General features: G+C 42.3%; 1 pseudogene; it reads right to left on the bottom strand.

Moving 5' to 3' along the window:
* Positions 1-365: 365 nt before the first annotated feature.
* On the bottom strand, positions 366-24918 carry LOC135557755 (ankyrin repeat and SOCS box protein 2-like; annotated as a pseudogene).
* Between the last annotated feature and the right edge of the window lie 835 nt (positions 24919-25753).

The raw sequence follows: 25753 nt of genomic DNA, 5'->3' as shown, positions 1-25753 counted from the left end.
TAACAGATTACAGGACTATTATTACAGATGTATGTTTGTAAAGCTCTTACACTGGTGGGAATTGGCCTATATGGATAGCGCTAAATTGAATGAGTTTTTCCAGAAGAAAATGTAAAGCATATGCATAACCATGGTAGCAAATATAAGGGAACAGTTAGGAGATTATGGGACAATTATTAGAATAAAGGTAAGGAGACAACAGTTCACCTGACAAGAGACTGAATCCAAACATGACATTTTATGTGCATTTTAAATTTGCCATACTTTGTCGCAGCATTTGTTATTAACAAAATCTGAAAATACTCTGGATGCATTCAGTAACATGACAAGAATATTTGTGGAAAATTTGGGGTAGGTGCAACACAAGACAAAAAAATTACAAGGGTTTAAGGGAGAGGTCTAACTGGTGTTTCCAAGTGGCCACACACCTCTCCAAAGTGTGCACAGTTCCTAAATAATTTCAATGCACTTTTATGACTCAAAGAAGAGCTCCTAGCTGTGCTGTTGAGCCCTGCATCCCCTCCTTTTCACATTAACCCTGCAAACATAAAACTAGAATGTCCCCGGATCATCATGAAACGGACGCCTAAAGTGGTCAGGATGTTGTCATGGTCCCCTGGAGGTTTTGTTTGGCTCCCGGTTTGTCCCGGGACATCCCCAACACGGGAGGTTGGTGTCACTTTAATTGGAGAGGTTTTCCAGGTGTCTATTGCCATTCCATTTGCTCCGTTCCAGCCATTATTATGAGCCGTTCCCCTCTCAGCAGCCTGTTGTCCCCAATGATGTTTTTAGGATGTTCTTGGGACATTGTGTCATGGTCCCCTGGAGGTTTTTGTTACTTGATGGTCCCAGGTGTCCCAAACAATTAGAAGTAAAGTAATGAAATGTAATGTATAGCATGTTACTCTACAGTGTCGAAATCTGTCATTTAAGGGGCAACACAATTTGCATTGTAAAAATTAATGTACAATTGCTTATAATACCGTATACTATACTCCCTTATGGTATTATGTTTGGAAGAAAAATAAAAAAATAATAAAATAAATTGAGAACCACTTGCAGTACCCCATGTTGGTAAGCACTGCTCTATATTTCTGCTCAAATATGAGTAAAAAGATTCACACCAAAATACTGATTATGTCAAGAGATTTTGTGCTGTAGTCCCTCATCATCTCTTACTTTGACTATAATGTCACAGACTATTATTCACAAATCATTTTCTTGGTTGCGCTCTTCGTGGTTGAGGTACTTGATTAGTCGTGGTGGGAGGGGCAGTTTTTTGATGCACCTCAGTCTGTGGATTCCAACCTGCTGGCGAATCTTCAGCCTGCACAGCTGCATCAGTGGACGTGAATGCCCTGGAAGACAATGGCAACAGATACAGTAATACTGGATGTGACGCTTGAATATAGAAAGTACATAACATCTGCACATGTCATTCCAAGTAAGTGGCTGTTTGGGCAGTGTCGAGTGTGCATGCATGAATTCCCCCTCATCACATCAGTAACCCCAGTAGCCAAGGGCATAACTTTGTGTTGAATATTGGGGGGTGGGTTCAGAGTCAATGGATTCAGGGTTTGACACCCTTGTAGGGGGGTCTGGGGGCATTCTACCCCCCCAAAAATGAAGAAAAAAATAAATAGCTGTGAAATGGTCCATTCTGGTTAATTTTTAAGGGGAAATACATACAAAACTTTTATGATAATTTGGACAATCACAACTGAAATACCAATAATTTCTGTATTACTTTAAACTCTTGGTCTAACTAACATAATTCAGAAAGTCACCACCAAACCTACATTTAAATATCATAACCCAGTATTCTGTTTGTGTACAGTTCACCACACTTCATCGTCTAAATATATATTTCCCCCCGCAAGAAATTAGGCTAACAGCATACTGGTCCATATTATCAGGCTGGTGTGTTATTTAGGTTTGTAGTGAGCGAAATAACCTGTAGCCTAACCGATGCAGCATGCAGGCTGGCAGCAGCATACTGGCATTTGTGCATTTAGCCAGATCATTGCTTCCCAAACTTTAGTTAAGTTGGTTCTAGAAGTATTCTAAGGATGATTATTAGGTTGCATAAACATAATTAGTGCTATCCCCCCAGAATTTTGGCCTTCACATTTGTTTTTTGAACATTAATAAGGAGGATAGGCTTTCGATGCTGGCCAGAGTCTGAGAGACAGGCAGGGCAAGCTGCACTGAGAGAAACAGGCTTGCTTGAGCCTACTGCCTGAGGTTCAGATAATTATTTAAAGGTTGACAATACTTCCACTGTTGTCATTGAGCTCTCAAAATTAACCGTTACCAACTACCACTTGTTTTGAAAACTAGCATTCACATGTGAGATGCGCATCACTTCACAATAGAAACTTTCCCATTTGACAAAATATAATTTTCAATATAATTATTTTTCGTGCTTACGAATTTCCCATAAAATGACTGTACTCATTTATTTGTTATAAATTAGCTCACAGTTTTGAGGGTTTGCTAAGAAGAGAGAGATGAGAAAGAGAGAGAAAGAAAAAGAGAGGAGATATTGCACGTTTCTCTGTTCTCCTTACAAGCCTTGTTCAACTTTTTTTCCCCTCTGAGGACCTGGTCAAACCAAAAGCATAATTGGTGGCGGGGGGATCCAATCATAAAATGAAGAATTGAGAAGCCCTGTGTGCTGTAAAGCAACAGAAAGCCAGTAGCTACCTGAATCAATCAAATTCATTATGGTATGTTATTGAGGTGTTAAATAGACCTGTCCATGCCCATACCTCTCACACGTTTTTATTTAACTAGGCAAGTCAGCTAAGAACAAATGTTTATTTACAATGATGGCCTACACCAGCCAAACCCTCCCCTGTCCCGGACGATGCTGGGCCAATTGTGCACTGCCCTATGGGCCACCCGATCACAGCCAGTTATGATACAGCCCAGGATCAAACCCAGGTTTGTAGTGATACCTCTAGCACTGCGATACAGTGCCTTAGACCACAGTGCCACTCGGTCCCTTATGAGCCTGCTTGCAGCTGATAGCTAAACATTAGCTCTGGGATCCAGGTCATGGCACCAGTGTAACAGGCTGGTATGTACCCTGCTTATTAGCCACGCATACAGTCCTGCTATACCTAAACGCTACCTTATGTTGTGTAGAGTCTGTGTGCATGTACAGTATGTGTACAAGACACTCACTTGCTTTCTCCTTGATGACTTCCCACTCCTCCAAGCTATCTAGGTGCTCAGTAAGTCTGGAGCAGAGTTTCACATGGCCAACGTAATTCAGGAGTACATCTATGATGGGTCCTGCCCAGCGTGTAGAGATTACCTCACAGAACTAATGATGGAAACACAAAAAGCAATGATAGGCTATGGTATATTGTATTTTTTAGTCTCTACTTTACAGGAAGTGTCCCAAATACCTATGTGCTAACATGACAGCATAACAATCATAGGCGATTACAGTGTGGGTAAACATTATTGCATAGTAAATCAAAACACATTCCTTACCACAGGACACTTCAATGAGTGACTATAAAGGGGGAAAAAATTGATCTCTGTTTCTGCAAAGATCTGATCATTTATTGACAGTACAATTATGAAACAGAGTGCTCCTTTTTCTTTATTTCAACCCGGTGAAGTGTCCTGGGGTAAGGAATGTTTTTGGGAACTGATTACCTTTTTTGTTCAAGCTGGGCTAAGGCGCGTTTGGATACACTTTTTTTGCCATTGTTATATAGTACTTACAACTGTTGCCGACAGCATACCACCCTGCATCCCACTGCTGGCTTGCCTCTGAAGCAAAGCAGGGTGAGTCCTGGATGGGAGACCAGATGCTGCTGGAAGTGGTGTTGTAGGACCAGTAGGGGGCACTCTGGCATTCGGTCTTAAGATCGAATCCCAGGGCAGTGAACGGGCCATTTCCCTGTTCAGAGTGCTGTCTTTCGGATGGGATGTTAAACGGGTGACCTGACTCTCTGTGGTCATTAAAAATCCCCCTTATTGCAAGAGTAGGGGTGTTAAAGCTGGTGTCCTGGCTAAATTTCCATTTTGACCACCTAATAATCCCCCTCATTCTTAATTGGCATTATATTTAGAATGTATGTAAATATATTACACATATGCACATACTAAACATTTCATTGTTATTTTGTTTACCTGAACAGGTTCCCCAGTGTTTCTGAGTGTATTGGCAGTGTAGCGCAAGTCATCCCTCTCAGAGGTCTCCTGATGTGGTGGGTGTGGACCACTGCCATAAGTGCAACTAAAACAGGAGAGTGCGTCGCAGCCATTGTCCATCAGATACTTCAGCATGGACAGGTACTTCATACCGAATATGAGGGTGGCCGGGAACGAGGTGGGGTGAGTGGGTACGTAGGCATTGACATTGGCACCGTGCTCCACCAGCAAAGTGACCAATTCGATACTACCCTGCCTCAATGCGACCAGTAGCGGGTTGAAGGTGTCCAGGTTTGGGATGGCGCCGGCATCTAGAAGCATGGTGGCTGCGTTCACATTGCCGTTGGCGACGGCGAAGTAGAGAGTCGTGCTACGATGGTCCTCGTACATCATGGAGCGGTCATCTGACAGCATGGCGTTGACGTCGTAGCCGGCCTCAATCAGGATCTCCACAACTGCGTCCCTGTTGCACTCGGCGGCCAGGTGGAGGGGACTGACTCCACTGCGATTCACTCGGTACTTGCTGGTGACTTTGATCAGCAATGACACAATACTGAAATATAAACCACACAGAGGAAATTAGGGGTGAAAGAGTGGAAGATTAGTATCAGGGTTAAAACATTCCCTTAAAACATTCCTAAAGTGTTCATGTTTTTCAGAAATCACAGTTAGAGTAACCAGGGAGAATACCCTCCCTGGTTACTACCCTTCTGATTGCAGGAATCCTCCTCGGAATCTGAGGAATCCAAGTCTCCACAAGAAATACTGTGGACACAAGGCATACAGTACACATTCTATTCCGAAAAATAACATATCTTCACAGCTTTGTTGTGGTGTGTCTAGAATATGTGTCACAGTTCTGACTAAACATAGCATTTTGCATTGTGTACTTTACTAACTGAAAGATTACCGTAGCATTTTCATTGGTTGAGAGTCCCTTTCTAACTTCTGTTCCTTTCAGTTTAGGTGCGGAGGTGCATGTGAGATGTAAGTCAGTGGAGTTGGAAACAGAAACTAGGGGGTAGAGTACAGCGGCGATCGGTGCCGTAACAAGTTAAGATGAGGGAGGACAATATAAAAATAATTATGAGCATGGCCTTATTTCAATTACAGCTCAACCAGCTCAATGCAATATCGATAGGTTTAGGCTACTATAGGATACTCACATTTTCCTTATGCCCATCATGAGGTTGCTACAACCTAGCCTATGAATGAAAGTTTATAACGTAGGTGAACGGGTCAAGAGAAATTTAAGTAATCAAGGTGACAGACATTGACACATTCAATACCGCCTTTCACATTCTTGTCTCCATCTAGCTGATCTAAGGTGTAATCATTAGTTCAACAGTTGCAACAAGAGTTTCTATTGGACAATTCAGGTATGTTTATCCCAATTTCTAAAAGTGGCAGTAATATAGCCTCTCTTGAAAAAGCCAAACCTTAACCGAGAAAATGTAAAAAACTTTCATATCGAATCTCCCATTACTCTAAAAACAAAATGTAAAATCTGTTACTCAGCAACTCACTGCCTTCCTGAAGACAAATAATGTATACGAAATGCTTCAGTCTTGTTTTAGATCCAATCATAGCACCGTGAATGCACTCGTGAAAGTGGTAATTGACCTTTTAACCTCTTACATCTATGGCGGCGCTATTAAATTATTGGATAAAAAAACGTGCCCGTTTTAAGCGCAATATTTTGTCTCAAAAAGATGCTTGACTATGCATATAATTGACAGCTTTGGAAAGAGAACACTCTGACGTTTCCAAAACTGCAACGATATTGTCAGTGAGTGCCCCAGAACTGATGCTACAGGTGAAACCAAGATGAAACTTCAAACAGGAAATGAGCAGGATTTTTGAGGCTCTGTTTTTCATTGTCTGTCACGGTTCATGAATCCACTGCCTCCCTCTCTCTCTCTCTCTCTCTCTCTCTCTCCAGTGTTTGTGTGGGCGTGGTTCCCAATCTCGGCCTGATTGTCTGCGCCAGCTGGAACCACTTATCTTCCCTTTATATGTTCTGTTACCAGTGTTTCTTGTTGTCAGATCGTTGTTTCTTCTCTGAGGTTGTGTCGTGTGTCCGTGCTCTTCTCTTGTGTGGATTATCTGCTGTGCTCCTTCCTACTCATCCGGACACACTCCCCTGGTTTTCTCAGCACGTTATCATCGGAAGATGCGCCCGAGTTCCTGGGTCGGATTCCTTCTGAGTACAGTCTGTCTGTCATGTTGCTGCTGTGAACTACATTCATTAAACCATCGTTGCTTGCATCTTGGACCTTCCCAGGAGTTTAAATGGACTAGTGGAACTAGCCCTGAGGGTCGACGCTCGTCTGAGTCGTATTGGCCGCCGAGCATGCCCTAACAGACCGTATAACGACACGGAGGGCTGGCTTGCCAGTGTCGGGAACACGGCCAGTTCAGCTTCCGCTCACGAACCCATGCAGCTGGGGAGAGCTCGCCTCTCCCGGGAAGAGAGGGAGAGGCGGAGATCCCAAGGACTCTGTCTCTACTGTGGTAGAGCGGGCCACTTTATCCACTCCTGCCCGGTAAAAGATCAGGCCCGGTAGTAAACATGAGGCTACTATCGGGTGGTGTCACCACAGAGAAGACCTCATCATCTACTCTCCTCCCGGTAAGACTAAGATGGGCCACCCACACGCACGACACCCAAGCCTTACTGGACTCAGGAGCAGAGGGTAATTTCATGGACTTCAAGCTCGCTCACAAACTCCAGATCCCTATCACCTCACTCACGCACAAGATATCCGTCAACGCTCTCAATGGTCAAGAACTCCCCAACATTTCTCACACCACTGAACCTATCACACTCATCACTTCTGGCAATCACACTGAGACACTATCATTCCTACTCATGGACTCACCCCTTGCACCATTAGTTCTCGGCCACCCTTGGCTCACCCAACACAACCCCAGAGTTGACTGGGGTCATAACTCTATATCCATGTGGAGTAACAAGTGTCTTGAGTCCTGTTTAGTGTCTGCTTGTTCGTCTGTGTCTGATTCTGTGTTTCTAGAGGAGGCAGTGGATTTGTCTAACGTGCCCGTTGAATACCTCGACCTGAAGGAGGTGTTCAGTAAGTCCCGTGCTGCTTCTCTTCCTCCGCATCGTCCCTATGACTGTGCAATAGAATTATTGCCAGGTGAGTCTCCGCCTAAAGGAAAGTTATATTCACTCTCTGTTCCTGAGAGGGAGGCTATGGAGAGATACATCTCTGGTTCTCTGGCATCTAGATTAATTCGTCCTTCCTCTTCTCCAGCGGGGGCGGGGTTCTTCTTTGTGGGGAAGAAGGACGGATCTCTGCGTCCTTGCATTGATTACCGTGGGTTGAATAACATCACAGTGAAGAATACCTATCCCTTACCGTTGATGTCCTCAGCCTTTGAAAGGTTACAGGGAGCATCCGTGTTCACTAAGTTGGATTTACGTAATGCATATCATTTGGTTCGCATAAGGGAGGGGGACGAATGGAAGACCGCGTTTAACACCCCCAGAGGGCACTTCGAATATTTGGTCATGCCTTTTGGGCTATCCAACTCCCCAGCGGTTTTCCAGGCACTCGTCAATGACGTGCTGAGAGATATGATTGATCAGTTCATATATGTTTACCTGGATGACATACTGATTTTTTCTTCTTCTCTCCAGGAACACGCTCAGCACGTCAGACGAGTGCTTCAGAGGTTGTTGGAGAATGGACTTTTTGTCAAGGCGGAGAAATGCATTTTTCATGCACAATCCGTTCCATTCCTAGGTTACATCGTCTCGACTGAAGGTATTCGCATGGATCCCGACAAGGTTAAGACTGTGGTGGATTGGCCAAGCCCAGATTCCCGTAAGGCCCTACAGAGGTTTCTGGGATTCGCCAATTTCTACCGGCGTTTCGTTCGCAACTTTAGCCAGATAGTCGCTCCTCTTACCGCCTTAACCTCTCCCAGAGTGACGTTCAGGTGGTCCGATACAGCCGAGGCTGCATTCGCCAAACTCAAGAGCCGCTTTGTTTCGGCTCCCATCCTCATAGCTCCCGATCCCTCGCGTCAGTTCGTGGTGGAGGTGGACGCTTCAGAGGTGGGGGTAGGTGCGGTACTTTCCCAACGTTCCTCTTCTGACGACAAGATGCACCCTTGCGCGTTCCTTTCCCATCGGTTATCACCTGCGGAACGCAACTACGACATTGGCAACAGAGAGTTGTTGGCAGTGAAGTTAGCACTGGAGGAGTGGCGCCATTGGTTAGAGGGTTCGGGGGTACCTTTTATAGTTTGGACCGATCACAAGAATTTGGAGTAAATCAGAACCGCCAAGCGACTCAACTCCAGGCAGGCGCGGTGGGCACTCTTTTTCGGACGTTTTGACTTCTCTCTCTCGTATCGCCCGGGTTCCAAGAATGTCAAACCCGATTCCCTTTCTCGCATTTTTGACCATTCCGAACGCCCATCCACTCCCGAGTGCATCCTACCCGGGACCCTAGTGGTCTCCACACTCACATGGGAGGTTGAATCGAGGGTCAAAACGGCCTTAGAGGGGGTCACGCCTCCGCCCGGTTGCCCGCCTAATCGGTTGTTTGTGCCGGAGGGGTGTCGGTCCGATGTTATTCGGTGGGGGCACTGCTCCAACGTAGCGTGTCATCCAGGAGTCAGCCGCACTAGCTTTTTGGTTAAGCAACGCTTTTGGTGGCCACTGATGGCTCGTGACATTCACAGTTTTGTCTTGGCTTGCTCGGTTTGTGCCACTGGGAAGACTTCTAATCGACCCCCAGATGGGTTACTCCAACCGCTGTCGGTCCCTTCGAGACCCTGGTCCCACATTGCGCTAGATTTTGTTACCGGCCTTCCGCCCTCCCAGGGCAAGACGGTTGTTTTGACCGTGGTGGACCGGTTCTCGAAGGCGGCTCATTTTATTCCCTTGCCTAAATTACCATCTGCCAAGGAGACAGCGGTAACTGTCGTGGATCACGTCTTTCGCTTACATGGCCTGCCGATGGACGTAGTTTCTGACCGGGGGCCCCAATTTGTGTCCAAGTTTTGGCAAGAGTTTTGTAGGTTACTGGGAGCGAGTGTCAGCCTGTCTTCAGGGTTTCATCCCCAGAGCAACGGTCAAACGGAGAGGGCCAACCAAGATTTGGAGAGAGTGTTGCGATGTTTGGTTTCTAAGAATCCCTCTTCCTGGAGTCAACAACTCTCTATGGTTGAGTACGCTCACAATTCATTGCCAGTGGCAGCCACGGGTCTCTCTCCGTTTGAGTGTAGTTTAGGTTACCAGCCACCTATCTTTCCCAGTACGGAGTCCGAGGTCACTGTTCCCTCCGCTCACGCTTTCATCCAGAGGTGCCGTCACGCATGGAGCAGAGCCCGTGAGACTCTTCTCCGGGTGGGGGCGCGCACCAAGGCTAAGGCCGATCGCCACCGGTCGAAGCCTCCGGTATACGTCGTTGGCCAAAGAGTGTGGCTTTCTACTAAGAACATTCCACTCCGATCCGTTTCGAACAAGCTTGCCCCCAAATTTATCGGCCCGTTCAAAGTCACCAGGATCATTAGTCCGGTGGCGGTCCGGCTCAAGCTTCCTCCGGCGTATAGGAGAATTCATCCTACCTTTCATGTGTCTAAAATAAAACCTGTGTTTCAGGCACGCATTAACCCGCCGGTCCCGGTTCCCCCGCCGCCACGACTTGTTGATGGGGAAACCACCTTTTCTGTCAATCGTATTTTGGACTCTAGAAGGAGGGGACGCGGATTCCAGTACCTGGTGGACTGGGAGGGTTACGGCCCGGAGGAGAGAAGTTGGGTACCTGCTAGGGACATTCTGGATCACTCCCTTATCGATGATTTCAATCGACAGGTAAATTCGCCTGGGAACGCCAAGAGGCGTTCCTAGGGGGTATTGTCACGGTTCATGAATCCACTGCCTCCCTCTCTCTCTCTCTCTCTCTCCAGTGTTTGTGTGGGCGTGGTTCCCAATCTCGGCCTGATTGTCTGCGCCAGCTGGAACCACTTATCTTCCCTTTATATGTTCTGTTACCAGTGTTTCTTGTTGTCAGATCGTTGTTTCTTCTCTGAGGTTGTGTCGTGTGTCCGTGCTCTTCTCTTGTGTGGATTATCTGCTGTGCTCCTTCCTACTCATCCGGACACACTCCCCTGGTTTTCTCAGCACGTTATCATCGGAAGATGCGCCCAAGTTCCTGGGTCGGATTCCTTCTGAGTACAGTCTGTCTGTCATGTTGCTGCTGTGAACTACATTCATTAAACCATCGTTGCTTGCATCTTGCATCCGCCTCTGTGTTGTAACATTGTCTCCTTATATGGCTGTGAATGTGCAAGGAATGAGCCTGCCCGATCTATCGTTTCCCCAAGGTGTCTGCAGCATTGTGACGTATTTGTAGGCATATCATTGGAAGATTGACCATAAGAGACTACATTTTCCAGGTGTCCGCCCGGTGTCCTCCGTCGAAATTGGTGCGTCATCTTCAACTGCACGTCTTTTTCCAAGCGATTCAGTGGAGAAAGTAGACATCCACGAACGATATATCAATGAAGAGATATGTGAAAAACACCTTGAGGATTGATTCTAAACAGCGTTTGCCGTGTTTCAGTCAATATTATGGAGTTAATTTGGAAAACAGTTCGCCGTTTTGATGACTGAATTTCCGTTTTTTTTTTGGTACCCAAACGTGATGTACAAAACGGAACGATTTCTCCTACACAAAGAATCTTTCAGGAAAAACTGAACATTTGCTATGTAACTGAAAGTCTCCTCATTGAAAACATCCGAAGTTCTTCAAAGGTAAATGATTTTATTTGAATCCTTTTCTGGTTTTTGTGCAAATGTTGCCCGCTAAATGCTACGCTAAATGCTACGCTAGCTATCAATACTCTTACACAAATGCTTGTTTTGCTATGGTTCAAAATCATATTTTGAAAATCTGAGATGACAATGTTGTTAAGAAAAGGCTAAGCTTGAGAGCTAGCACATTCATTTCATTTGCGATTTTCATAAATAGTTAACATTACTTTATGCTAATGAGCTTGAGGCTATAACTGGATACAGGTTTTTTTCATAGCCAAACGTGAACAAAACGGAGCGATTTGTCCTACACAAATAATATTTTTTGAAAAACTGAACATTTGCTATCTAACTGAGAGTCTCCTCATTGAAAACATCTGAAGTTCTTCAAAGGTAAATTATATTATTTGAATGGTTTTCTTGTTTTTGTGAAAATGTTGCTGGCTGAATTCTAGGCTTATAGCTATGCTAGCTATCAATACTCTTACACAAATGCTTGTTTAGCTATGGTTGAAAAGCATATTTTGAAAATCTGAGATGACAGTGTTGTTAACAAAAGTCTAAGCTTGAGAGCCAATATATTTATTTCATTTCATTTGCGATTTTCATGAATAGTTAACGTTGCGTTATGCTAATGAGCTTGAGGCTATGAATAGGATCCTGGATCCGGGATTGCTCGACGCAAGAAATTAATGGCATCAGACCATGTTCTTGCCTGGTTTAGAACTTATCTATCAGAAAGATATGTTAGTGTCTGTGGATCGTTGTAAATCAGTTGTAAGTTTCGCCGTTCCTCAAGGTTCTGTTATAGGACCACTATTGTTTTCACTATATATTTTTCCTCTTGGTGATGTCATTCGAAAACACAATGCTGTACTCATCAATTAAATTGCCTACCCAGAAAGCCTGTGTTTCTGACATTAGGAAATGGATGATGGCAAAGGTTTTACTTTTAAACTCAGACAAAACAGAGGTGCTAGTTCTAGATCCCAAGAAACAAAGAGATCTGCTGTTGGATCTGACAATTAATCTTGATGGTTGTACAGTTGTCTCAAATAAAACTGTGAAGGAGCGCATTATTCTGGACCCTGATCACTCTTTTGACAAACATATCAAGAATATTTCAAGGACAGCTTTTTTCATATTCTTAACATTGTAAAATCAGAAACCTTTTGTCCCAAAATAATTCAGGAAAGCTAATCCATACTTTTGTCACTTCGAGATTAGACTTCTGCAATGCTTTGCTCTCCGGTGACCCGGATAAAGCACTAAATAAACTTCAGTTAGTGCTAAACACAGCTGCCTAGAATCCTGCCGAGAACCACATGTTTTTTAAAATCATATTACTCCAGTGCTAGCCTCTCTACATTGGCTTCCTGTTAAGGCTAGGGCTGACTTCAAGGTTTGTTGCTAACCTACAAAGCATTACATGGGCTAGCTCCTACAGATCTCTTCGATTTGGTCCTGCCATTCATATAATTTCTAATCAAACAGCTGTAGGCAGGGCTTTCTCCAATAGAGCTCAATGTTTATGGAAAAATTCTGCCTATCCATGTGAGAGACGTAGACATGGTCTCAACCTATAAGTCATTACTGATGACTCATCTTTTCAGTAGGTCCTATGATTGAGTGCAATCTGGCCCAGGGTTGCGAAGGTGAACGGCAAGGTTCCTCTCTAGGTTTCTTCCTAGGTTCCTGCCTTTCTATGGAGTTTTTCCTAGCCACCGTGCTTCTACATCTGCATTGCTTGCTGCTTGGGGTTTTAGGCTGGGTTTCAGTATAACACTTTGTGACTTCTGCTGATGTAAAAAGGGCTTTATAAATACATTTGATTGTGTAACGGTTGTCTTCCTCCTCCGGCGAGTAGTAGGAAGGATCGGAGGACCAATGCGCAGCGTCGTAAGTGTTTATGATACTTATTATAACTCAGAACACTAAAGAACAAAACAATAAAGCGACAACGAACGAAACGAAACAGTCCTGTACGGTGAATACACAAAACACAGAACAGAAAATAATCACCCACAACTCACGCGTGAAAACAGGCTACCTTGACCATACTAAAACAAAGACAAAACAAAGGAACTAAGGTCAGAACGTGACAGATTGATTGATTGACCTACAGTAGCTACAGGTCAGCAGCTTAAGTTTAAAGCTACAGTCTAGAATCTCGGAATTATGGTAATTTCAATTATTGATCCATTGATTCTATTATTGGATAATATAATGTATAAATGTACACCAAAGTAATTATTTATCTTGCCTCATTTTATGAGCATCAGTTGGTGACAGAGGTCTCAGAAGAGTTAGCCAGCCAGGGGAGACAAGTCTGTGACAGAGGTGAGGTGCATTTTTGCAGATACAACACTTTATCCTCTCTGTCCAGCAAACACTGACCAAGCCAATGCTAATTTAAGGCAGTCTGACAAACCTCCACAGTTGATTTCCAAACTGTATCAAGAGTTGATAGAGGCTTTTCCCGATGACACAAAAGATGTAAATAAGTCGCTCTGGATAAGAGCGTCTGCTAAATGACTTAAATGTAAATGTAAAATGTGAGGAAGACCTGGTGATGAAACGATACAGATATGTTAGAATGCCCAGTCATGTTCATATAATCTCAGACATAAATTACTGCAGTTTAAGACCATCCATAGAACCTACTATATGCTAGTGAAACAGAATATCATGCACTCAGAAATTGTATTAATCTGCTGGTTGTGTAAAGCTCAAAAGGGGACATATTTGCATATGTTGTGGTCTTGTGAAGGCTGGCTGAATTCTCGCAAAGAGTATGTACTTTTATCTCAGCATGTCTACAGATTCTCCCTTGTCCCTGTTTCTGTTTGCTTGGAAATGTTTATACTGGAAACCGTTATCAGAAGAAACTATGTAACCTAGCATTTATATGGGCTCCCAAGTGGCGCAGTGGTCAAAGGTACTGCATCTCAGTGCTAGAGGTATCATTACAGTCCCTGGTTCACAACCAGCTGTGATTGGCCCAGTGTCGTCTGGTTTAGGTTTTGGCCGGGGTAGGCCGTCATCGTAAATAAGAATCTGACTTTCCTAGTCAAATAAATAAATAAAATAGTGGCTAATAAATGCATTGCCATTAATTGGAAGGTTGATTATCCTCCCACAATGTATGGAAGAAATATAAAGTTATGTACATTATCATTAGATTTGTTTTAAGATTATTTCTGTGTGTTGATGTGTGTTTGGAAGTTGTGTTGGGGAGGGAGTTGAGTTATTGACGAGACTGGTGGGGGTCCCGTGTGCAGTTAGCTCTGGCTGGCTGGGCCGTCTGGCTGACATTTGATATAGAGGATGTCTTAAAGACAATCTTTGTACTTTATCTGTAAGAGTTGTTCATTTGTTGGGCTATTGGATAAAGATGCAACACAACATTGATTAATGAATTATCATGGATCTAGTTCAGTCTTATCAATCACTTAAACATTTAATAATATCTTCCCTCATGACTGTGGGCATTTTTGCTTATTTTTGTTGTTCTCAATAGAGACGGCTAAAAGGGCCATTGTGTAGAAATGCAGGAAATGTGCTTTAGATGCCTGAAAAAATGGGAGGACACCCAAACCCCCTCCCAAGTTATGTCTCCTTCTGCAAATGGCACTGCTGAGTGATTTAAAAAGTCTGTTCTGTGCAGATGGTCAGGGGCTGGAACATAGTTATAATAACTAGTACACTGCAAATTGACTGCAAGTAAGCACAGACAGATAACATTTTACAATAATGTTATCATTTCAAAGCTTGATTACATTGAGACACCATTATGTATCTCTATTGATTTGAATTCTTGGTGAGTTTACAATGTTTTTAGTCCAACAACGAATCTAATAACAAAGAAATAACATTGCTCGCTATTTTAAGCTAATTTGAGTTCAAATGGCGCTTCTGGGAAGTACACCTAGTTTCCTGAAACGAGTCACATTTGAGCAATTATATTTACTTTTGAAACGTAAGTATGTTTAACACTCAAGTAGTTTTTACTCAAGTAGTTTTTTACCTTGTGACTTTCATTTTTACTTGAGGCCTTTTCTATTAAGGTATCTTCACTATTACTCAAGTATGGTAACTGGATACTTTTTCCACCACTGCTTATGTAAACAAATCCAAACAGCTGTGCTGCTGGGCAGGTCGGTCTCACTGTCTGTGTGTTCTGGATAGAGCTCAAACAACGCCAATGTTTATCCTGTGTTAGTGGGCATTGTAGAAATCAAAAGCCAACCTTCATGTAAGTCATGGAGAACTCTTGTACACAAAACTCTGTTTCGGACGATACTGACTTTATGACTGGAATAAATGTTTCTGACTAGTTGTGATGCTACATATGCTGTTTTCGACAAGAGAAGTTAGTTCTAGAGTTCAGTTCTGCTTTAAGGGTGCTGTGCATTGATATTTGTAGTATTCCCATGTATCAATGTATTGTAAGCTAATTGCAGGTACCCATCAGCTCCTCGTTGGGCAGCGATATGTATTGGCAGAAGTCCTTTATTGCCCGCTTTGTTGGCATCAGCATCCTGAGAAAGAAGAAGCTCCACAATGTCCTCATGGCCATTCTTAGCCGCTTCATACAGAGCGGTGGCCCCATCACTTGCCTCACTGTTGATATCAGCACCTGGAACATATTCAGTGAAACTGACAGTTAGAAAAGTCAACAAACGATCCATAGTAAGAGCTACATGACAGTTTTATGTGATCTGCGCCCTTTGGCCGATCTTCAAGGCATTCCTAGTCGATCACCAAACATGTCTGTAAAAAACCCAACGATGAAGGCTTTGATAAAGACTTGTGCTCCCTTTCTTTCTTGCTGTCGGCGGTAGGTGTACTTATAGAAGCCCTGCGCACCGGATAAGCAAAGTGCTCCCATTATTAGCAGCTGTCATGGCTCTTTTAATATCAAGGAATATTTAACTTTCTCTGGTCATAGGAATAACATGGATTTGTGCATGAGGCAGATGCGGTGCGACTCGAGTTTTGACATCTGGTAGAAGATGGTGTCCCCTCTCTCTGGTCAGTATCACCAGAAGAAAGGAAGGAGAGGGCAGGGACCGTGAGAGGTGGACTCTCTGCTGCTCTCTCCCTTCCTCCGTTGATACTAATGATGTGTTCAAAACAACTGGGAACTGGGAATTCTCTGACTTCTGTCCTCAGTGCGTTCAAGACAACTGGGATATCGGGAATAAACGAGATCCGACTGTGAAAAGTCATTTTGAATGGTCATCCAAGTCGGAAACTCTAGCATCTTTCTAGACCTCTGATTACTGGCGCAATGATTTGACCTTGTTTTTTTCCGAGTTCCCAGTTGTCTTGAAAGCACCATTACCATCAGAAGCAGATACCATCAGTCCAGTAAAATAAAATAAAAAGGTACTTATTTGCAAATGATTTCAATTCATGCTCAGCTGTGCCTCGTAAGTGCTACACCAACTGATCTATTTAGTAATCAAAGCTTGAGTTTTGAAATATCATATGGTCTGAGAAGAACAATATTGGCAGGCCAGGCATGTTGTAGCTAATATGCTGTGAACATGTATTAGGCCTCCTCCACAAACCTCAATCTTACAGAATAATTGTTTATATTAGGTAAATGTTACATTTTTTAAGTCATTAAAAAACATCTGAGTGGTAACTCTATGCTTGCTTATTGACTGCGAAAGTAATCTTCACTCAGAAAAGGTTGGTGACCGCTGGCCTACAGAGTTTACATTTACATTTAAGTCATTTAGCAGACGCTCTTATCCAGAGCGACTTAGTTCACACATTTTTCCAGGGGAAAGACATACCGCGTTTAATGAGAAATCGAAGTGTTTCCTCGTGTCCACTCTGGGCTGCAGTAAATAGGGGCGCGATACCATACATGTTGGTTGGGCTGAGCTTCGCCCCGGCCTGGACCAAGATCTCACAGATCTCCACGTTGTTGCGGCTCACAGCCTCCTGGAGAGCTGTACAGCCCTGAATGCAGTGTTTGTTCACCACAGCACCGTGATTCAGAAGCATGACCACAATCTCAGCATTACCACTTTCACAAGCTGTGGAAAACAGTCGAAGATGAAGTTAAATAGAAGAAATCCCAGACTTTGTTAGTCATGGAAGACAGGGTTTCCGAAACACGGGTTTGGGGGTATTCCAAGTGTATGCAAGACAGCTTAGAATGGTATTGGAAGAGGCGTTCTGTAATGGCAGATTTTGAGTGTAGCTGTATTTCTCATATCAAGACATCCCTACCCCCCCCCCATATACCTTTCCTTTCTCATGAAGTGTGCACCTGTTCACTAGTATTCCCCACAAATCCTAAAGCATTAGATCGGTGTAAGCTTGGGCTGGAGGAATTCTTGTACCAGTCATTTTCTTTCGAATCCATGAAGGGCAAGTTTTTCATTCAGTTTTTTTCTGACAGTGTGCTGATCTTGCTGCCCAACACTTAATTTTAGTATCAGTCAAGTAGACTATGACTTAGTACGCTTAAAATAAAAGGATAATTACAAAGAGATAGGCATATAATCTAGGTCTTAGTAGCTCTCTATGGCAAATGTGTTACCTTTGTAGAGTGGGGTCTCTCTGTCCGTGTTGGCGAGGTCTGGGTCAGCCCCCTTCTCCAGAAGCATCTCTACACAGGCCACCTTTTCCCTGTACACCGCCAAGATGAGAGCAGTCTGGCCTTTCAGGTCACACTTGTTAATCATACTAGGTTGAGCTTGAAGGGTGAAAAAAAGAACACATTAGATAACAATGAGACTAGACTATACTTTATTTTATATTGTATTTTAGTCTGTATTTAGTCGTTTTGATTGGTAAAATGGTAAAATATTTAGTAATTATGTGGGAAAAGGGGTGTTCCATTTGGTATGGACTGTTATTGTGCTCAATTGTTCAATTCTTTGACATGAGCTGAGAAAATATAAATTGCCTTCAAGCCACTGATGTAGACCTTTGGAACATCTATATTTTAAAGTCTAATAAATCTATGTAATATAGCCTACACCATCACAACAAATCCATTATTTATTTTAGACAGATCTAAAGAAACATGAAATGAAGAATATGTTGTCTATTTCAGAAGAAAAGAATAGCATACTCTGAGTTGTCGTTATGTTAGGTCCTGATCTGGCTATGCCATATGGCTGTGGGCTACACTAGTTCATTTAGCAGACAAGATTTGCTTAGAATTCCGTGGCATTGCTTCATATTATTTTATAGTATTAGTATTAGTATTATTATTAAGAATACAATTGAACATAGCTGAATAAAATAAAGGATATTTTCTCCATATTTTCTCTCCAACAATTTGAGGGAGTGCGCACATGCATCTATTCTGTGTTGAGCGCTTAACAAAGAAACAGGTGCTCCTACAGTGTATGATTCATTTAGAGTTATTTATGTAACTTTAATTGTGATACAAACGTTGGGCTATACATTTTGAGTTTTAATACATTCCAAGGCTGCATGATGAGACGAATGACTATTTGAAAAAAGTTGCATGAAAGGCCTGAGCTCGGCTTTGTTTGTTTTGTGCCGACTGTACAGACTTCATCAGTCCCTCATTCACAATTTGACAAGCACTTGATAATGCTATCCTCTTTGTGTGGCCGCAATGCCCCCTAAAAACATCTGTGCCTTTTGTGGCCAGTGGCCATTGTGCCCTTGGGCTGAATCTAATAATTATAACTCCCTTCTCCCAGCTACAGGCTCCAAAGCACCTCTCACTGAAATGGCTCTCCATCATGTGATCAGGTCTTTCTCAACGGCTACAAGTGAAGACAGACTCAACTGCATGCATCCTTATCCAATTCCGAGGCGCATATTGAAGATATTGGAAAAACTGTCCACATTTACTTTTTGTCAGCCAACAAGATGAGTAGGCTTAACAAACAGCAAAAAATCACTAGCCTATGTCAATCTACTATCCCCCATAGTAAAAAAGATGACATTCTATTCTGTGCAATAAATACATATTTCAAACATAGTCTGGGACAGTTGTGGAATGGAATAGATCCCAAATGAATGCAACCACTATCATCCCAAAAACTTTTAAGCAATGAGGCTGACACAACAGATCAGAACATTTAGCTTAAAAATGTTGATAATCTATTCAACTATATCTTCACATTATAAGCGCAACTTAATTTTAAGAAGTTATTTGAAACATTATCAAAACATATAGGCCTATGGCCTAGAATGCACGAGGTGTGTGACCTTGATTTGAAAAAATTGCAAAAACAATGCATGCGTTTCTTGCCTTACTGCACACAAGCTGGGCATCATTCACAAGTGATAATAAATCATTCACATGTGATAGGATAATATGGTCTAGTCTTGATTTATTATTGTCTTTACATATACTAAAATTTATTTTTATTTAGAATGGACCATTATCATGCACCTGTTGAAACAGGGATAGAGGGAAAAATACATGTCATCTGTATGCACTTAGAGAACGAAGGACGCTTTTACTGTGGTTCATGTTCATGCCAGTCAGGTAGGCTATACTCTTGTTGTAAAGAGAAGCAATGTACTTAATATTAGGAACGTTGCGAAATAAATATAGTAAGCCTAGCCTATAGAAAGCAGAGTGATGGCCTCCACTTTTTAATAGAGGCCATCACTCTGTTTTCTCACGCAATTGCATCGCCTATAGGAATGTTGCAAAACATAAGCTCATGGAATCTCATGAAATGTTTGATGACATTTGCAATGATGTGAGAGTGATTAGAGGGACAATAGAGTGCTGAGTACCAGACAGTTAGCAAGTTTAGTATGCTACTAATGACCATCAGCAGCATCAGAGCCTGGAGAAGTCTAATTACCGTGACTAAACTGTCTTGTGGAATTTGACTGCCATCATGACTCGTGACTGCCGGTGTGGCGGTAATACGGTCACCGTAACAGCCCTAGTTACCACTACAAACGTTCTTGGTAAATATCAGGTCAACTAGCTGAAATAGGATTGTAAAATAAAAGCGTTACCAAAAAGGACAACAACAATGATCCCCAAAATTACTGTACTAATGTTAAAAATTAACCTATCGCTATACATGTTCATACATGGAGTTTTGAATTGCACTTACCCCCAAGAAGAACCCTGACACACTGGTCTTGGCCATAATATGCAGCCTCGTGCAGCGGGATCCAGCCATACTTGTCAGGCCACAGTATGTTATTCACATTGTTTTTAGCCATAGCTTGAACCGTAGTCACATCACCATTCAGGACTGCTTGCACAATAGTGTCCTGTTCCCTAATAGGCAAACATACCCATCATCATCCACTTGCTTTTTTTCTCTAGCCCACATGTACAATACAAGACATTAAGCGGAAATCCAGATCATTCTCAAACTCAGTAACTCTGTCAGTGATAATTATTTTAATTAGGTAACTTTGAGTTATGGATAGTGGATTAAAACAAAATTCACTCATCTTTAGTTATGGTTTATTGGTTGCCTTAAAAGGGGAATTCCACCACTTTATCTCGAGCACAATAGCACTGTCTATATTTGTGGGAATGGCGCTGTGGTTAAAAGATTAGATAAAATAGTGCAATTTGATGATGTCATCAAAACTAAAAACCTTTTTAAAAGCAGTGATTTGTAAACACTACTAGAATGGTGGTGACACGGTGAGCAGGAAAAGGCCCTTCCATGGCTAGAAACTTGTTGCAGATTTAGAAAATCATTGTTGTGCACTATTATTATTATTCAGTTGTATTTGTCATGTTTTTATCTTGAAAAGTGAAAGTGGTGGAATTTCCCTTTAAGAAGATCATTCCCAGCAGGTTTGTATCCTATGAGGTGGCAAAATAACATACAATAAATGCTGTCACATATTAATACAAACATCATTACATATCCTAGTGTTCATGTCTTGGTGTGAAGGGAAGATGCGTTGCTAAGATACCCTTTGTGAAAGAAGACACTTACTCCTCTGTCTCCAGCACATACTGAATGGAGCCGTCGCCTCTGTGCTATGCCAGCATGCGCTTTCCCATTGCCTGTGACAAAATGAGTCACCACAGCGTCGTCACATTTCCTTCTTTCTTCACATTTCCTTCTCCTGCTACAATAACAGTGAGATATACTCAGTTGACAGTCACAGTTGACTGCTGCAAATGTGTACGTAAAATGAACTAAGCTAATACAGTGGGACCCTAAGCTCATTGGATATTGTGTGTTTCTTCAAAGTGAAATGTTTGATTCTCATTGCTGACATGCTTACTATGGGAAGCTCTGTATCAATCACTACAGTACACACATGTAAAATACCTGTCTTCAGTTCAAGTTCATATCGCCACTATGATGTACCTCTGAAAGCTTTTCTTAGGGGTAGGCTTGAGACTGTTGCAGGGCACTAAAAAGTTTGTTTAATATAAAAAAAAATTAAAAAACTTGTACCATGCTACAGGTTTTTGCGACAAACTATCGCTAGGAGATGCAAGAGCAATGTGTTCCACAAGCACACGCAATGCTACAATTGTCCTGCCAATACCGTACATGACCTAGTTAAAGCTTATGAACCCTGCAATCTTGCATCCAACTCAGCACAGAGACTTGTTTTCATCAGTGTTGCTATTTTTCAACCTTGGTGACATGTGAACTTCAGGCCATGCTATTTGGATGTATTCCCAAAAAGCCGGTTGGGTAAGGGATCAGTGTCATGAGATTTGATGGGACAGGTGTTTGGCTCGTGGCCCACTGGAATCAATCAGACCAGCCTGTAAACGAGGTGTTGAATGTCAACAAACGATACTCTAGGCGTCTCGGTTTTCCAGCTAGCAGTAAGCGGGTAAATAGTTCAGTCAAGTTAGCTAAGCAGACGCAAACACCTCACAAGTCAAGTCATTTGTTTGAGAAAACAGTCACTCTCATGCATATCTGCAACCTAGATATGATATCGAATGGCAAAACCCACAATAAACGTAAGGTTACATGATTCGGAAAACAATTGCATTGATGGAGTCTGTACAGTGACACATAGACGCATATGACTGACTAGACTTACATATGACTGACTAGACTGACATATGACTGACTAGACTGACATATGACTGACTAGACTGACATACGACTGACTAGACTGACATATGACTAACTAGACTGACATACGACTGACTAGACTGACATATGACTGACTAGACTGACATATGACTGACTAGACTGACATATGACTGACTAGAGCAACATAATAATCAGAGAACACTTTCCTTGACCATGTCTTGACTGGCAACATTTTTTATTACGTTGTCCTTGTGCCATGTAGTGACTTGATAAGTAACAAGAACTTCGCTACACTCGCAATAACATCTGCTAACAATGTGAATGTGACCAAATACAATTTGATTTGATTTGGAACTACTTTGTAATGACCAGATAATTACTGCTGTACACTGTAACTACAGATATGTTATGTAATATGGACAGTTATAGTGCAGCATATCATTATGCCATGAAATTGGAGTTGTATGTCACTACCCATGGCCTACAACTTAATATAAATGGTGGCCCAAAACCAAAAGTGGATAATGAAAAAGAATGAAGGCTCTTTTCAGCTGGCACATACGCGTCAGGGTGGTTGGCAGTAGGCGGCCTATGTCTTGGTTCCTGCCTCGGTGGGTTTGGCCTGGTTGGGGATGGATTTGACCTATACTGGACTGTTCTTCTGCCTAGAGCTGTTGGGGTGTTGCTGGCTTCACCGGGTGAAGTGGCATTGTGGGCATCACTGAGGCTGCGTTCGATAGCCAGCAGAATCAGCTCGTCATCTGACAGGTTGTTGTAGAGACTGTAGTCATCAAACCCCAGTTTGTGGCCCGGCGTGGAACCAGGGTTAGATACGCTGGCAACTGCCATGTTGGATCTGGAGAGAAAAAGAGAGGATACAGTGTATTTTGTATTTTTTTATTTATCCGTTATTTTACCAGGTAAGTTGACTGAGAACACGTTCTCATTTGCAGCAACGACCTGGGGAATAGTTACAGAGGAGAGGAAGGGGATGAATGAGCCAATTGTAAACTGTATCACTTATGTATGATGCATTATGTCCACCATGTTGGATCTTGAGAGACCCATTCCTAATCAATATACACCAGGGGTGGCCAAGCCTGATCTGGGCGGTGCTGTAACGTCTTCTGTCTAGAGACCATGATTAAAGAGATAGTTCACCCAAATGACCAAATGACATATTGGTCTTGATTGTTCAGCTAAATTAATTTACTTTAAGATGATTTGGACTTGACGTGCGAACATGTTATTATCGGGGATATTGACTCGCATTGGTCTTGTTCCAGAAATGCAAAAAACGTATAACGTGTAGACATTGCCCATGTCTTTAAAAAAAGTTACAAAGTATCACTGTATTAACCGTGTCCATACTGCTTACAGTGTAGGAAAATCAAATGTAATTGGGGTGAGATTTCCCTTTAATTTGGACTGGAACACACTACATCATCCCCTAAGTCCAGTGTAGGACATATATTACATAGGGTGGTTCCAAATACCCATTCCTGCTAAAGGAGTTTTGACCTTTTCACTACTTTCCAAAAATCTAAAAGCATTGGATTGATGAAGGCATGGTCGAGGGAGTTTTTCCTTTTAAAATAGTTGAAAGGAAGTGAACAAGTGCACACTTTGGGAGAAAGGAGAGATAATTGGGACGTACTGTAGCCAAAGACTATGGGATTGATTCAATTGAACCTACAATGTGGCATTTATGAAGCAGTCCCACTGTCATCCAATTCTCGAATGGTTTTGAGTAAAGTAAAGGAACATATGTGCAAGTGGGCTTGTCAATTAAGGTGAACTCCCTCCTAAGATACCATGCACATGGATGACTTGAAGGAAATACGTTTATTGAATGAGTTTGTTTAGGTTGGGTGAGTCTGGGATTATGTTAAGATTGGATAATGATATTATGATATGCTCCCCTTTCAAATAGTCTTCACATTTCACATTAAAATCATTAAAGTGATTTGGAAATAATCAAGGGTTGGAACTGTTTCAGGGAACAGAACCGAAATCCCTTTTTTTGTGTGTGTGTGGAGTAGAATCAGAACCACAAACGAAAGTGATCGAAACTGTTCCCGAAAATAATCGTCATTTTACATTACAGGCATTTCTTTCCTGTCCAACAAAATAACACGACAGATCGCATATGCAAAGCCCTCACTCTGTCATTCAGAAACTTATTCCAGTGTCTGATTGCCTGCCACCTGAAAATCTTTGCCCGTGTAAGGCAATCTGCCCCCCCTCGGAAGACTAGTTTAGTGACCTACTGACGTTATACGTAATTCAGAAATTAGGGAGATTTTTCATTCGAAAATAATGGATTCAACTTTTAAATACTCCTTAAGGATACTATAGTTGTCACATTATCACAATTTATTAACTAGAAAAAAGTAAGTTTATTTTAATTCTTGTGCTGCACTGCACACTAGCTAGCTGTTCCAACGTTAAGCCAACTTTCTGATGGTCTAAGACATTAAAAGTTCCTACATATAAGCCGCTCCTCAGTAGATATAATTCTGTGAGCATAATTCAGATGATACATGTCATAACAATAAGATGCCCACCACTTCAAACCAAGCCTCCTCCACCCTCTCTCACTCTCTTTCAGTTGCATCTAGCACCCTACACTCATCTGTCCAATGCCTTTAAATAGCTTGCCTGATCCATAGCAAGCTGCTCTATCCGCAGTAATTGGTGGAGTAATTTAATGTTGAGCTAAATATAAAAACAAATCTATCTCAGAGGTTTAAAAAGGAACAGAAAGGTCCATGTCGGATTTTTTTACACAACAACAAAAGTCCACCAAAGTTGCCAAATAACAATGTAAATAAAAAATATGTCTTACCTTTCTCACAAACTCTTACACTTTTACAAAGGCAAAAAGAGTGTCAAAAGTTTCGCTCTCCGGTTAAACTCCCCCACAAAGACTTCTCCACTCCTCTGTCAGTAGATGTTTCTGAGACAGGGCTTCTGATCCAACCATTTGGAATATTTCTGGGAGCTTCACATGATATCCATAGGGTAGTGGGCCAACTTTTCCTCTCCCACCTTCATAACTCAGAATACTCCTGAGAGGCAGCTGGCCTAGAAAGCACTGAACAACAAAACAAATAGCTGGAACTCCTGGGAGTAACAGCGAGGAATCGCAAAACATGGTGAGTATCTTACTAATCAGAAAATGTGCTAATCATACAATATGTATGTATATTACAATGACTGACTGTGTTCAATGGAAACTGGGAGCTGTCCCAAGTACAGTGTTCAGGCTTGTAATCCTCCTGTGCTTAGGTCAGACTCTTGTTGTGTCTGTGTCAGGTTTGGTTGTGGCGAGTTGGTCTGCCTTGTTCCTTGTGTTGAGAGGTCTGGTATTGTGTTGTGTTACAATCAATGTAATGGAAAGAGGTGTTTATTGCGGATGCCTGTTTCTTATTTTTAGACAAACAAACCCATGGAAAAAGGGTCAAGTTTATCGACAAGGTTGACTTCTTCCCATTTTGCTGGCAGGTCAAGCTGCGTCATGTGTTTGTTTCATTTTGATCAGAGGGCACTTTGCATTTATTTTCGTATGAGGGCAAGCTTCCAGAATACCAGCCACTACAGTTACAGTTGTGTCATCAGTCTTTTAATACCACGTTGAGTGTAGAGCTTAGGGGTTAAGTCAATACTGACCTCTATACTAAGGTTAGGGGTTAGTTCAGTTCTCGCCTAAGAAATTATTGTAATGAAGAACAAAGGCTGTTCACAATTTCTAGTTTTACCTACTGTATTAAAG

Source organism: Oncorhynchus masou, chromosome 16, assembly GCF_036934945.1.
Source record: "Oncorhynchus masou masou isolate Uvic2021 chromosome 16, UVic_Omas_1.1, whole genome shotgun sequence".
In the NCBI taxonomy this organism is placed as follows: domain Eukaryota; kingdom Metazoa; phylum Chordata; class Actinopteri; order Salmoniformes; family Salmonidae; genus Oncorhynchus; species Oncorhynchus masou.
The sequence above is the reverse complement of the archived record's forward strand: the minus strand, read 5'-3'. Positions and strand labels throughout refer to the sequence as shown.